Here is a 13,141-nt window from a genome sequence, read left to right as displayed (position 1 = left end):
TGTGTGTGTGTCTGTGTCTGTGTGGGACAGTAGACATACCGCTACCATCTGTGTCTCATTTTTGCCAGCCACTTTTCAGATCATAGAGTGACTCCCATCTGGTTTTATCACTCTGCACTCACAGATAGAAACATAATCTACAGCCAGAGATTCCCTAGGTTAGAAAGATCGATGGGCATTTTATCATGTAAAGTAACTTCATGGTTCATTACAGTTCTCATAGACTTACATGACATCGTGGTAATAAATGTACACTTTCTGAAGTTGTTTTGGAATCTGATAATAGACAAATACACCAAAACCATAAGCTTTCTAGTTTACTCTTCATAGTGGATTCCCCATGTGTTATTATTAGCAGTTTCTGGTGGTTCAACACACAAATGATAACTGCAAAATGAAATTCTAAAGTTGTTAAATAAGTTAATCACATATGGAATGTCAGTATATCAATACTTAACCACAAGCTTTATGACCTAGTGAGAAGAGTATCTAAATCTTTTCGGAGCTTTATGGAGATTTACATCCGAGAGTAAATAAAGTTATGAAGCCATGAGAAGATCAGCTAAGACAAGATCAGACGTGTGCCACGTAAGAGCTGAAAAACATGCAGCAAGCAGTGTTTGTTCTTGTAAAATGTGCTAATCTGTAGAATGACTGAGTCAGTGAGTCAGTCTTTACGGGAAAACACACACACACACACACACACACACACACACACACACACACACACACACACACACACACACACACACACACACACACACACATTAACACAACTGTGCTATCAAAGCAACTGAGCACACTGAATCTCAGACCTTGTGTCTTTATCTTTGCTTTCTTCTCTTACACACTGCAAATCTTAAGGTCATTTTCTGGCAATGAGTTCACCCTAAGGGCAGTTAGTCATAACAAACACTCACATACGTACACACTTTTATTGCCATAGTACATACTTTTTTAATCTAGTTGCATTCTGTCATAACTACTCTGGGATCTAACGCCATTTGTATCATATTTGATACACGGGTTTCTGAGACCTCTACATCATCACCAAGATCAATAATTACCTGACACACCTATTGTATGCAAGCTGGCACATGTTAACTGCCCTCTTGTGGTTTCTCAGTGTAATGCATGATGTAGAGGACTACACACATATCCACCACCCAGACCTCCACTCCCACTACATTTTTATGTGCTAAGGTAAAACTAAAGTAAAAAAAACTGAGACTTAGAGAGCCAAGTTTACATCATTATTTTCCTCTGCCCTTCTCACACCATATATAGACATCTTTGTGCCTGACCAGTACAGCTATTCAATAAAAACACTGCTGTGTGTGCATGTGTAATCAGATTTCTTGTAACAGACGTTTCATCCTTTCATTATAATTAATTTAGTTGATTGCACTGTTTAAAAGTGCATTTACTAAATATATTAAATGCAAATGTCCCTCTTTTTCACAAGTCAACCAACACAAGATCATGTAAAAAAATAACCGTGATATGTTTAATTTCATTTTGTTTTTAACGCTTATCTTCTGGCTTTAAAGAATACAAAGCACTTTGGATGGTGTTTTCCAAAAATGTGGAAAACAAAGCTGTAAATTATTAATATTGGTGAACAGCTTCTGGGTAACGTCTTGTTTATCTCACAGTCTGTTAGGTCAAGTAGCCCTGCTCCACGGGCTGAGGAGTTATTCATATCAAATAATTTTACCACAACAGTCTGGTTCTTGAAACTGTTGCTTCATCCATCATTATCTTTGTTTACAATTTATTAATCTCTTCCTTCTTTCCCGGCATGGCCCCCATGCTGGATTAAATGTACTGCCAAAGAGGCTAGTGATCACTGTTTTTGGTCATTATGCAGCCAAAAGATTTCTTTAATTTGCCTTCCAGCAGATGAAGTGCCTTTCATCAACATGTGTGCTTTTATAACCTTGAGCTAACACACTGCTTTATTTCATTGGCATGTTTTCAGTGCTTTCCAGTGAGGACTTGCTATATTGGGTCACTGCGACGATTAGATTTTGAACGACATGTGATCCTCTCCTCAAGGTCAACATATCTTTTGTCTGGAGAAATGTCTCTTGGTCTCCTTCCATCTCTCAGGCTGGTCATGGTAACTGCTTATTTTCTTTTCATTTTTTTAATGCCTTTTTATTTTTATCTCCCAACATCCATTTCATCCACGTTACTGTAATTAAAAGTAAAAATCTGAAGAATGTTTGGTCCTTAACTGATGCTGTGATTAAACACAAAAAAATGGAAAAAAGTGAAAATAGAAACAAATGGTGTGCCTTTTGGAAGCACTGTTACCAGTGCTCAAACAAATAACTTGAAATAGTGTAAGCACTTACAGTGTGTGCTCTTTATTTCGCTGAATTTGGATATTGTCATTTTCTAATAACTTAAGGCAACTTTAATCAATATTTTTATATTGACACCGGATCACATCAGAACCAGAATCAGGTTTATTCCCAAGTAGCTTTTCACATACAAGCAATTTTCCTTGGTATTAACGGTCACAATAAGCATAGCAAGAGAAAAACTTGCAGTACTTATTTCTTGTGTGTGTGTGTGTGTGTGTGTGTGTGTGTGTGTGTGTGTGTGTGTGTGTGTGTGTGTGTGTGTGTGTGTGTGTGTGTGTGTGTGTGTGTGTGTAGACATACCGCTACCATCTGTGTCTCATTATTGCCAGCCACCTTTTAGATCAGAGAGTGACTCCCATCTGGCTGTCTGTCAGACACTTTATCACTCTGCACTCACAGATAGAAACATAATCTACAGCCAGACGTTCCCTAGATTAAAAAGATCGATGGGCACTTTATCATGTTATGTAACTTCATGGTTCATTACAGTTCGCATAGATTAACATGAAAAAGTGTTGATAAATGTACAAAAAAGTGTAAAAAAGTGAAAATAGAAACAAAAGGTGTGTCTTTTGGAAGCACTGTTACCTTGATGATACATTTCAATAGAAAAAAAAAGAATCATTCAGTGTTAAATAACATGGGAGATTCCTTGTGTATATATGTATGTGTGTGTGCGTGTGTGCATGAGTAAGTGTGTGTGCATGCGCATGATTTCATTCATTCATGTATTTGTTTGTATCTCTCCTCTCCCCAAAGACAGCCGTGACTGGCAGGACTACAGATGGAGTGTCTGGGATAGCCTGAAGTGCTAACAATCAAAACACACACACATACATGCACAAAGAAAACACTTGCTTATACAATGCCTTATGAAGCTCACAGAAAATCACACAAAGGAATATTTAGTCCATTAAGTGTACACAGATCTGTGTATAGTCATTAGTCTTTGCCATTCAGACAAAGAAATGGATAGAGAAAAAAATGAAAGAAGGAAACAAGAGAAATAATGAATGACAAGATGAGATGAGAAGAGGAAAAGCAGTAGGATGTGTCACAGTTTAGACATGGGGAAAAAAAGAAAGAAATGAAGTCTTCTTCAGATTCTGTCTCAGATACTATCTCAGGGCCTGAGAAACTCACTTTCCTCACCTGGCTAGTTCCCTTGGAGTGGCTCCGCTTTCTGTCTCTCTCTTTCTCTCTCTCTCTCTCTCTCTCTCTCTCTCTCTCTCTTTCTCTCTCTCTCTCTGCAGCAGCAGGTGAAGCTTCGGGTCACAACTTGTTGTTTTTCTTTTCTTCAGCTCCGGCTTTTGAAGAGCCAAAACATGTGGTTAGAGCAGGATGGTGTTGGTTGAACTGGAGCAGTTTCTCGGAGTCTTTGCAAGCTTTTTCAGCGCTTCGTCCAAACTCAATGGTTCCGTTTTGAGTTTTAAGCCCACGGGCCGCTTGCATTAGGACTAAAAGATAGGACAAAGAAATCTCCTGAGAAAAGGTGTGCCAGGGGGTCTCAGTCACAGGGTCAGGTAAACACAGACAGGATTATGCAGGGTACAAGTTAAAGAAAGGAAGAAGGAAGAAAAAGAGCACACAAGTCTAGTGTCGTCTCTTAAAAGTCTTCTTGTCCTAAACGTTTCTGACATTAATTTTCCTGACCTAATCTTTCCCTTTTTTGAAAAAAATTTCCCTAGTTTCAACACCTTAACCTCCTATAATTAAAACCTAAATATGTTTAGCTGCATATATAATTCAAACATTGCTAACATTATTATTTAGCATATAAACCATAATCAAATATTGTAAACATCAATCCATGAAAAGCAATCACATAACACATAACAAAACATCATGGCATCCTTTTACGTCCATAGATAGGCCTATATATAGCGTATAGAGTATGTGTGTGTGTATGCAGAATTTGAACAGAAAATAAATGATTACACTCTGATGAAGTTACATGCTTGCATGGGTGCTTTCCTAATGTACCATCCTTGAGAAGCACATAGAGGTGTTCTCCTTGGGATACCATTTGTTGGAGCACCCCTCATCTCTCAGCATGGGTGCTGTGACATACCTTTCCTGTTGGTTCAGCATCCTTTGATCAGGCATTTGGATATATGTATGTTATAACATACACATGTTACTTTAAATGTAAAAAGTCAGTTTCTGTGGTTCTAGATTAAAATCCTCAATTGTGTACTCTGATGCAGTTTACAGTATACTGATCTGGAATGTAAGAGCATTAGCAGATCTCAGGGCGTTAAAGGGGTCATATAGTGTAATTCCTGTCCTGGGTTTTCCACTACTGCCACGCTGGAGTCTTACCAAAGTCCAGTTCTGGATGAGTTCCAGAACTCACCAAAAGTCATGGAGTTATTCATGCTACACTATTTTCTCAGTAATATTGAAATCATACAATTAAATTCAGACATGTTCATGAAAATGCCTGTTCTTCAGTTTGACCTGCAGCATTTTAGTGTTAAGGGTGGAAATACTACTTAATCCTGCTTTAACCAAATACAGAATACATAGGTACTATTACAAATGTTTTAAGCTGTAAATGTATTTTTCATGTCTGATTAAGATGATGTAATTCTACTGTATGAGAATGGTGCAATTGTTATTATTCATACAATCAGTCTTTATAATGGAGCTGCAGTCATTATTAGTTGAAACAGGAAATCCTGTGATCATTACTAAGTCAGAAGAAGATGATTCAAGATGAAGCCACATTACCATTAATTAAGATTTAGTCAGTGTCATCAGGATGAAGTCCTGTCATTATACATTCACTGGAATATATCAAGACCAACCACTCTGAATTCATCATTTCATTCATATAAATTAGAAGACCAATTAAACAAATCAATCCCTAATAAAGTGACAATTATTAGCACCTGTTATTCAACGTTCTGCCCTTCCTCTTAATTAAGTAAAGTACCAGGAAGGCCAGTACAATTGGGTTCATTTTAGACAGTGTTGAATCCACTGAAATAAGACATTGCCTTTCAAATCACCTTTTTGAAATTATCTTTTGACGGGTGCACTTTATATGACTGAGGTTGCTGTTTGAAGGCACTCACTTAAAACCAGCCTCAATTCAATGTATAAAAATAAGAAAGCTGAGGATCTGAAGTGTTTATCGGTGTTTTAAGCCTTCAACGTCTCCATCCAGGCAGCGCTGCCTGGAAGGCACTAGGATTAGGCAATGGTTTTGGTTGGGGTTAGGGTTAAGGTTAGGGTTAGGATCCTTGAAGTCAACGGTTGCAGCGCTGCCTGGAAGGAGGCGTTGGGGGCTTTAAACACCATCTAGCATCTAAAGTACATGTCATCTAGACATCGTACATGTACATTTCTAATGCATAGCCTGCACATAAATTATGAAAATAACTTTATTTGCATGTGAGAGTTTCCATTTGGATTATAAATATAAAAATATTATAAGTAGTACAAGTAGAACTGCATGATTTTGCCATAAGTTCAATGTGACAAACATTCATAAATAAACCTGATGGGATGGACAAACATCACACATTCTTATTAATTTAATGAAGTTATATTACAGAAATCATACAGTAGAAAGGTCCACTTTTACAAAACTTCCTTTGAAGACGAGGAACTATGATTCATGGCATGATTGGAAATGTACAAAGGGAGGAATTTCTCAAATAAAACTATATAACTATACTATATATAACTAAATATATAATGGAAATCTAAAATCAAATGTAAAGCCAAACCCTAACACATAAACATATATATATTGACTAGTACAAATGACTGACAGGTATTAGTGAAGAAGGCAAACACTTTACTCCATCAATGAGGACCAGGGTGTTATTTGCTGGGGGGGGGGGGATGCGTGGGATTATATCCTTTCTGGTCTACATATCCCTGCCTCTGCCGAATTATTTTTTATCCCTGGTGGGGTCAAAATGTATCCCCACCTCAAAGTGATCAATGCTACTTCACCAATAGACCATAATATACCTAAAATAGAAGTATTTTAAACTAAATAAAGCGCTGTAACATGAACACATAGTGCCATAGAACGATAAAATCTGAGTGGCAGGTGCTGGTTGTATTTAGCCGCTACAGAGCTCTGGGACGCCGGCAACCAGCGGCAGTTTTTTAGCCGCCAATAGGTGACTGTGAGACGGCTAAAGGCACTGCCAGATGAAAGTCCTTTCAGGGGCCATGGTCATTTAATTTAGCCAGAAAAATTGAGTGTCATGCGGCGATGACAAAGGGACGAAGTTTAGGCTAGTTAAATTTAGGAAAAAAATCATGGTTGGGATTAAAACACTCATCGTGAAGTGAACTCCGCTCTCTGGCCTGAAAGCGCTGTGTTTTATGTTGACACCACATTGTTCTATTTCATTTTGGGATTAGTTTCCATTGAATATTGAAGTTTATAAATAAGTGTTTTGGCATTGCTGGCCGAGTGGCACTATATCCATGGTGGTATTGAAAGGGGGATATCATTCTTGCATGTTTTGTTTTGTTGTGCATGATAACATCCCCCCCACATCCCCCCCACCCCCTCTGCTTTTTCCACAAATCACACCCTGATAAGGACAGTGATGGGAAAGAGAGAAATCTGCTGGTAGCCATGCATGTAAGTGAGGTACACATAATGCTACAATGGTAGCATGTTAACATTTAACATTGAGCTCCTATTGTTCTGCTAGCCATACAGTGCTGCAAATGTTAACAGGCATACTCTTTCTGTTTCCTATTTGCATAGCGATCAATTTCTCATTATGTCTGCATCTGTTTTACCATCTCTGTCTGTCTAAGTGAGTGAGTGTATGCATAATAGGCCTATGTATGTGCTTTATTACATTTTAACACCTACAGAATTTAATGTATTTTTCCCTTTGAACATTTTGGCTTTAGTTGTCACAGTGAAGTCTCCATAGCTTATACCTTATCATAGGTATAATACATTATACACTTCTCAGCAAGTCATGACATTTGGAACAAACAAGTAATAGTTAATTTCATGGTTGTACTATTTAAAAAAAATTTTTCCCCTCAAAACCTTTAAAGGTTTTATCATTGTTTGAATGTCTTATCTGCACAACAATATCTTCTTTCCAGTCCCATATCGTCCAAATCGTAAACTATATAAATTCAGTCCAACTTCTTTCATTGTCTTCTCCAGAAACTACAAACTACATTCCCCAAATATCCTCATTACCGAAATCAAAAGATCTAAGCAAATATGTAACTTATTACTACCACTCTGGTACCAGATATTTGGGGAGGAAAGGTTATCTTCAAACTGTTCCTCATCATCAGGGCTGTTGAATGTGAGTGTGGTGTGGGCTTGTAGCCAAATACAACCTTAATGAGACATTTGCTTAGAGCGTTGTTGCTTTTCCTTATTTGTCTGTCTTCTCATCCGGCAAATTTCCTCATGTCACCACACTGCAGTTTTTACACATCCTCCACAGGATAGAGTCTTCATGTAAATCCATTCTGTATCATGATGTAGAACATGGTCATCCTGACACACCTGTATCGCCATGTGCACTTTTATTCATAATCCAGGAAGGTGGATCAGAATGAAGTGATGCCACAGTGTGTGTGTTTGTTATGTGGAAGACAGACCGGTCTGGTTGCTACCTCTCCAAGTCCATTCCTTCTTCTATGAAGATCGCGTTGGCTCTCAAAAAAAACACCAAAAAAAAGATTTAACTTGTCAACAGCAAATTCAGAATATTAGCTATCTGCTTTTCATGGTCTGATACGTTTTCTATTTGACAGGAAATTTCAACCCCTTATTTGTTTAAAATGTATAAAACACATAACACTATATCATATTTATAAATACTCTGCAACCAAGTCTGCATATTAGTCAACCCCAGGTACAACCCATGTGTACCACATTAATGCAGTATTAGTAAATGATGAGTTACATAAATGTCCAATGAGGGAAATGAAGAAAGAGGAAGAAAAGAGGATGACATAAGATAGATGGAGAGAAGAAAGATTGGACGAGTCAGAGGTCTGGTGAGGGCAGTGTGTTTTTTTTTTTTTTTTTTTTTTTTTTTTTTTTTTTTGTGTTTTTTTTTTTTTTTTTTTTTTTTTTTTTTTTTTTTTTTTTTTTTTTTTTTGACTTAAAGGAAGAAAGAGAACAGAGGATAAAACGTGTCATAAAAGAGAAATAGGCTACAGTGAATTCAATGATTTTTAAATAATAGAATAATAAAACCATTATAATAATAATCACATATGCTAAGGATAAATAAGGTGTACCTGGTATTCCTCAAAGGAGGCAAAGATAACAGTGAAAAATGCCACTCCTGTTTACCCATCAAACTGATCCAGGATGAATCTGTTAGACAAACTCAGATCCATGGATGTGTTCGGGTCAGACCCTGAGAGGAGATGAACTGAGAGAATCCTCTGTCAGTTCAGGTTCCTGGATCATTGAGCTCATTATACTGCCATCTTGGGTTCATATGCAGTGTGGAGGATTTTTGTTTTTTACTTACAGTCCTTTAAAGTAATGCATGGGGGGGCTATGTAAATGCAATCTCTTTATCAAGCAAGATACCTTATCCTTTAGCAACAAGGTTAACTTCTATGCATTATTGTGTATAGACTGTTTACTGTTTAAAAGATTCATTATGCAATGTCTCATTCATTTATTGCAAGAACAAAAATCTTTCCTGAGAGAGGATGATGTCATAGAAATCCTGATTTTAAGTTGAAGACACTGGGTGACTCATGTTTGCTGCAGACTGGCCCATCACTTTCAATGAGCGATGTTACAGTAATACTGCTAACAAGCTGTTTTTCGAGGAGAAAGAAAAGGTAAAACGAAATGTGTGAGCATGAAAAATACACAGCAGCTGTTCTTCCTAAAAGCAAAGGTGACCTACATCAGGTTGCTGCACCACACCAGTAACTACAGTACTTTACTTCTCACCTCTGGGTGCCTGGGTGGCTGAGTAGATGGAGCTACTGGAGTTGGTAACAGGCGCCTCGAGTTGTTATCCTTCACTTCCATGGGGCTGTGTAGGCAGTTATTGTCAGCAGTAAGATGGAGAGAATGAAAAAAACACACCTAACTGTCTGATTGGAGGGTTTTGTAGATGGCCTTGTCCATTTTAACAGATGCTCATGTTTGCATGATTTCTTCTTTGTGGGGTCCGCTGAGTCACCTCCAAAAGCTTTGGGTCGCGTAGGTAGAAACACATTGATGCTATCTAACTGGTTGATACTGTAGGTCCATGCTTCCACAAAAACTGGCCATTGATAGACAGTGAGGGAGTGAGGGCGTTGTTTGAGGTAAACTGTAGGTGGTGGATGAACACCTGAGCCTCGACTGACCAAACAAGGACCACAAACACATTGATAAATATTGTGAATATGTACTGTATGGTTGAGTTCTCGGATGTTTGTTAAAGTTTAGAAATATAGCTACCCTGTACACTTTTTACTTTTTTTGCATCTTTGATTTTTCTCTTGTCCTACTAATTTCTTACTACTTACTATTCTTTCAGTCAAACATCATCCTCGTTACACATCCTCTGTCCTCTCTCTGGTGCATTGTTTCTCCTTTCCTCGCTCACACTCGCATACAATGTCTCTTTCCATGTCCGTTGTCATAAGTGAATGTACTAATGGTGGAACTGAAAATGAGCATTTCCTGCCTCATTATCTTTCCTCTCTCTTCCACATCTTCCCTTTTCACTTTACGTGCCACTCATTGCCACTCTTCATCTCAGATGACCAATGTTACAAATTATTTCTTCCTCCGCTCCTTTAGACTCTGTCTTTGTCTCTGACGGCTGAAGTTAGCTCTATTCTGTCTGTAAAATAATTTCCTAATAAAGTTGACCATAGAGATACGATCTGCTCTGACCGCTCTTCCCCTGGGATGTCAAGCAGGGGAGGGGAAAAAGAAAAAAACATATAGGAAGCTCGAGAGGCACATTACAGCTCATTACTCTGCCGAGGACTGACGGGACAATGACGCGGCTCACACAGGCTGAGATAACGAGATGCATGTGAAAACACGTGTAGTGGAAGACACTGGCTGCGTGATTGGTTCTGACTAGACTGGGTTAAAACTACATACAGTAATGCAGGAATGTATGCTCATATGTTGTCCTCTGAGACAGCATAGTACATATAGAACGACCACTACTACTGTGTTTATTTTAACAAGTCTCAGTTTAACATATAGTACTTGATGGTCTGATGTCCCAAATATAAGAACAAAATAATTTGTCAGTACCTCTAAAACAGTTACAGTTTGGTTCAGTTTAGGCACAAAATGCCTTGGTTAAGTAGGGTTATTATTTCTTTATTAAAGTGGCTATAATTAATATTTTTGATTATGTATCACACAGCTACGTGTAAGGCATTGCTCATAATGACAAACCCACAGCAGTTCCCCTCGGCTCTTTGGAGGTACCGTCTTTAAGCTTGTTCTGGTTTTCTGGACCGCAACCATAGACTGTATAAAATACAACTTAACTGTTTTGTTAATTCTCATTTCAGTCACAGCAGGCAGCTGTTTTTTTGCCAAAAACCCACTGTACCTGCCCAGCACACTGCAGACAGACAAAGTTCCTTACAAACTAATGAAAAAGAGTGTGGTTTGTTCCTTCTGCTACATTCCAGTTTTATTAAGTGTCTTCCCATTACTTTTTGACCTCCTCTGACCTGATCTACCCTCATCTTCCTCATTCTGTATCTCCATGCCCTCTCTATGCCTTTTCTTCTCCCACCATTGCCTCTTTATGAGATTTCATCTTCTCACGAACAGAATGATTTAAAGAGAGCTGAAAGCGAGGGCACTACCGTTTTTAATGATGTATTTATCCTTATAATGGGGAAAGAGTAGCTGTGACAGAGATGCCCCTGCGCAACATTCCTTGCTTGTTAAATTTCAACAAATCACTGCTCAACCACAGCTGAGCCTTTCTAAATGGAAATGGTTTCCTGTGGGCTTTTTAAGGATGCCACAGTTTCTTCAAATGCAAGACATTGATGTCAGATGAACAGGAGTTTTTAAAATTTGCTATCAGTGTGAATGTGTGTGGTAATTTACTGTTCTCTATTTCCATGTTCTACATCAGGATGCTGACTTTGGGTCCTGGGACATAAGCTACAGCTTTAGTCTCAGTCTTTTAGCACGACATCGTAGCCATCAAGTACATATCTAAAACCTTTTTACATGCGTCTCTTTTTAAAACCAGCTTCACAAGTTGGCTAGCTAAAGCTACAGCTGAGATCTGTGGTTGTCATTTCAACCTGCAAAAACAACAGTTGTCAGCTAGAAATGAGAAGCCTGATTTTGTCTACCTTTGTCTTAAATCAAGGACCAATTTTAAAACAAATCATCAAGAAGCTATTAGATGTTTTTCATATGAACTCTGGAAAACGTCTGGAGAATTAGGTCTGGAGAGCCCTTTTCACACATGTAGCACACAACACGAGATTGTCCGTGTCAGATGCATTCTCACTTACTGTAAATACTGTTTGGTTTAGGAGAGTGGTGGCGCTTGGGTAGAATGCGCAGGAGGCAGAACATGGCGAGGATTACACCATGGTCAAGACATGACACAGATTACACAGGTTTGTAATTTGGTTATAAACAACAAGTCCGTTTCTTAAAGTTGTCTGACAATTTCGGCGTTAGCCTTTCCCAACAGAAGTTCTAACCTGCTCTATATACACATAGGCTAAATCGGATATTACATGGACTTTGTACTAGGGTGCTGGAAGGGTATAGTCTGTTTATTGCCCAATCCAACTGATTTGGACATTTGCGTTCTCACATACAGCTCCTCCGTGTAGTGTCTAGATAAGTTCAGGGTTGCAGTGCATGTGTGAAAAGGGGCTATTGACTCGTGAAGCAACAGTAAGTAAGGGGTGCAGGGCTAAGTGAACAGCCTATCCTCTTATTGGCCAGAGTATTCAGAATTAATCAACTAAATATACTGGGTGCTGGAAATGTAAGAATACAATTAATAGAATAGAAAAGAATAGTATAGACAATACAGGTTGGAGTTCAGTGCTTAAGTCGTGCATCATCAGGATGTTATACAGTAGGGCTCAAACCTCTGGCCTCTCTAACAACTAAATCCCATCACACACAGATTTAAATTACAAGCTTCAACAGTGGATCTCTCTCAGGCTTCTGATCCCACTAAGAGATCAAGCTATGATCTCGTCTAATGCTTTTGACCTCTGCTGAGCCTGGTGTAACCAGGACTGAATGGGTTTATATAACACCAGCTTGGCTTGTATAACCAGCTGACCATTGGCAAGTATACAAGAGTAGTATTATGTTAAGGCAAATGTTTTTTTTAGCCTGGAATCCAAGATGAATGAATTTAGTATTTTGCCCAATGCTCATTAAAAATGTTATTGTGTTCTCATCTTGGCTAAAATAAACATCCCTGTGACCAATTTAGAGTCTGCAACCATAAAGGGCAAACCTGAGGACATGTTTATCTGATTGTAGTTTCTCTGGTCCTGTTTACTTTCCAGAGATTAAAGCACACATATGTGTTGTATGCATTTGACTGCTGTGGGTCATATACCTGGATGGCAAAGACAACTGGCTGAATTAGGAAACCTTTTAATCTAATAGTAGTGTAGATAATAGTAAACCTAATAATTTCAGGCTATTATGATTAAAAGGTTGCTGGTTGCTGACAAGCAGAGATCTGGAAGAGGAGTGGGTTAAGTTAATGAATGAAGCTCTCCTATAGCAAGGTGTCTACTAAAACTCCAATTAATAT

General features: G+C 38.4%; 1 long non-coding RNA gene across 3 annotated transcripts in view; it reads left to right on the top strand.

Moving 5' to 3' along the window:
- LOC120549228 overlaps nt 1-13,141 on the top strand; it is an 84,387-nt gene that overhangs the window by 60,982 nt on the left and 10,264 nt on the right. The window contains exons 4-5 of one of the 3 annotated variants that reach the window (XR_005637359.1): nt 1,982-2,122; nt 3,136-4,253. The exons of 1 other annotated variant lie outside the window; for it this stretch is intronic. This is a non-coding gene — a long non-coding RNA (uncharacterized LOC120549228). Of the gene's footprint in view, nt 1-1,981; nt 2,123-3,131; nt 4,254-13,141 lie in introns of those variants that run through there. One more of the 3 variants, XR_005637357.1, reaches the window with a different exon arrangement.

This window comes from Perca fluviatilis, chromosome 2 (genome assembly GCF_010015445.1).
Source record: "Perca fluviatilis chromosome 2, GENO_Pfluv_1.0, whole genome shotgun sequence".
Lineage (NCBI taxonomy): Eukaryota > Metazoa > Chordata > Actinopteri > Perciformes > Percidae > Perca > Perca fluviatilis.
Note: the sequence above shows the minus strand (reverse complement) of the source record. Positions and strands in the feature narration are given on the sequence as shown.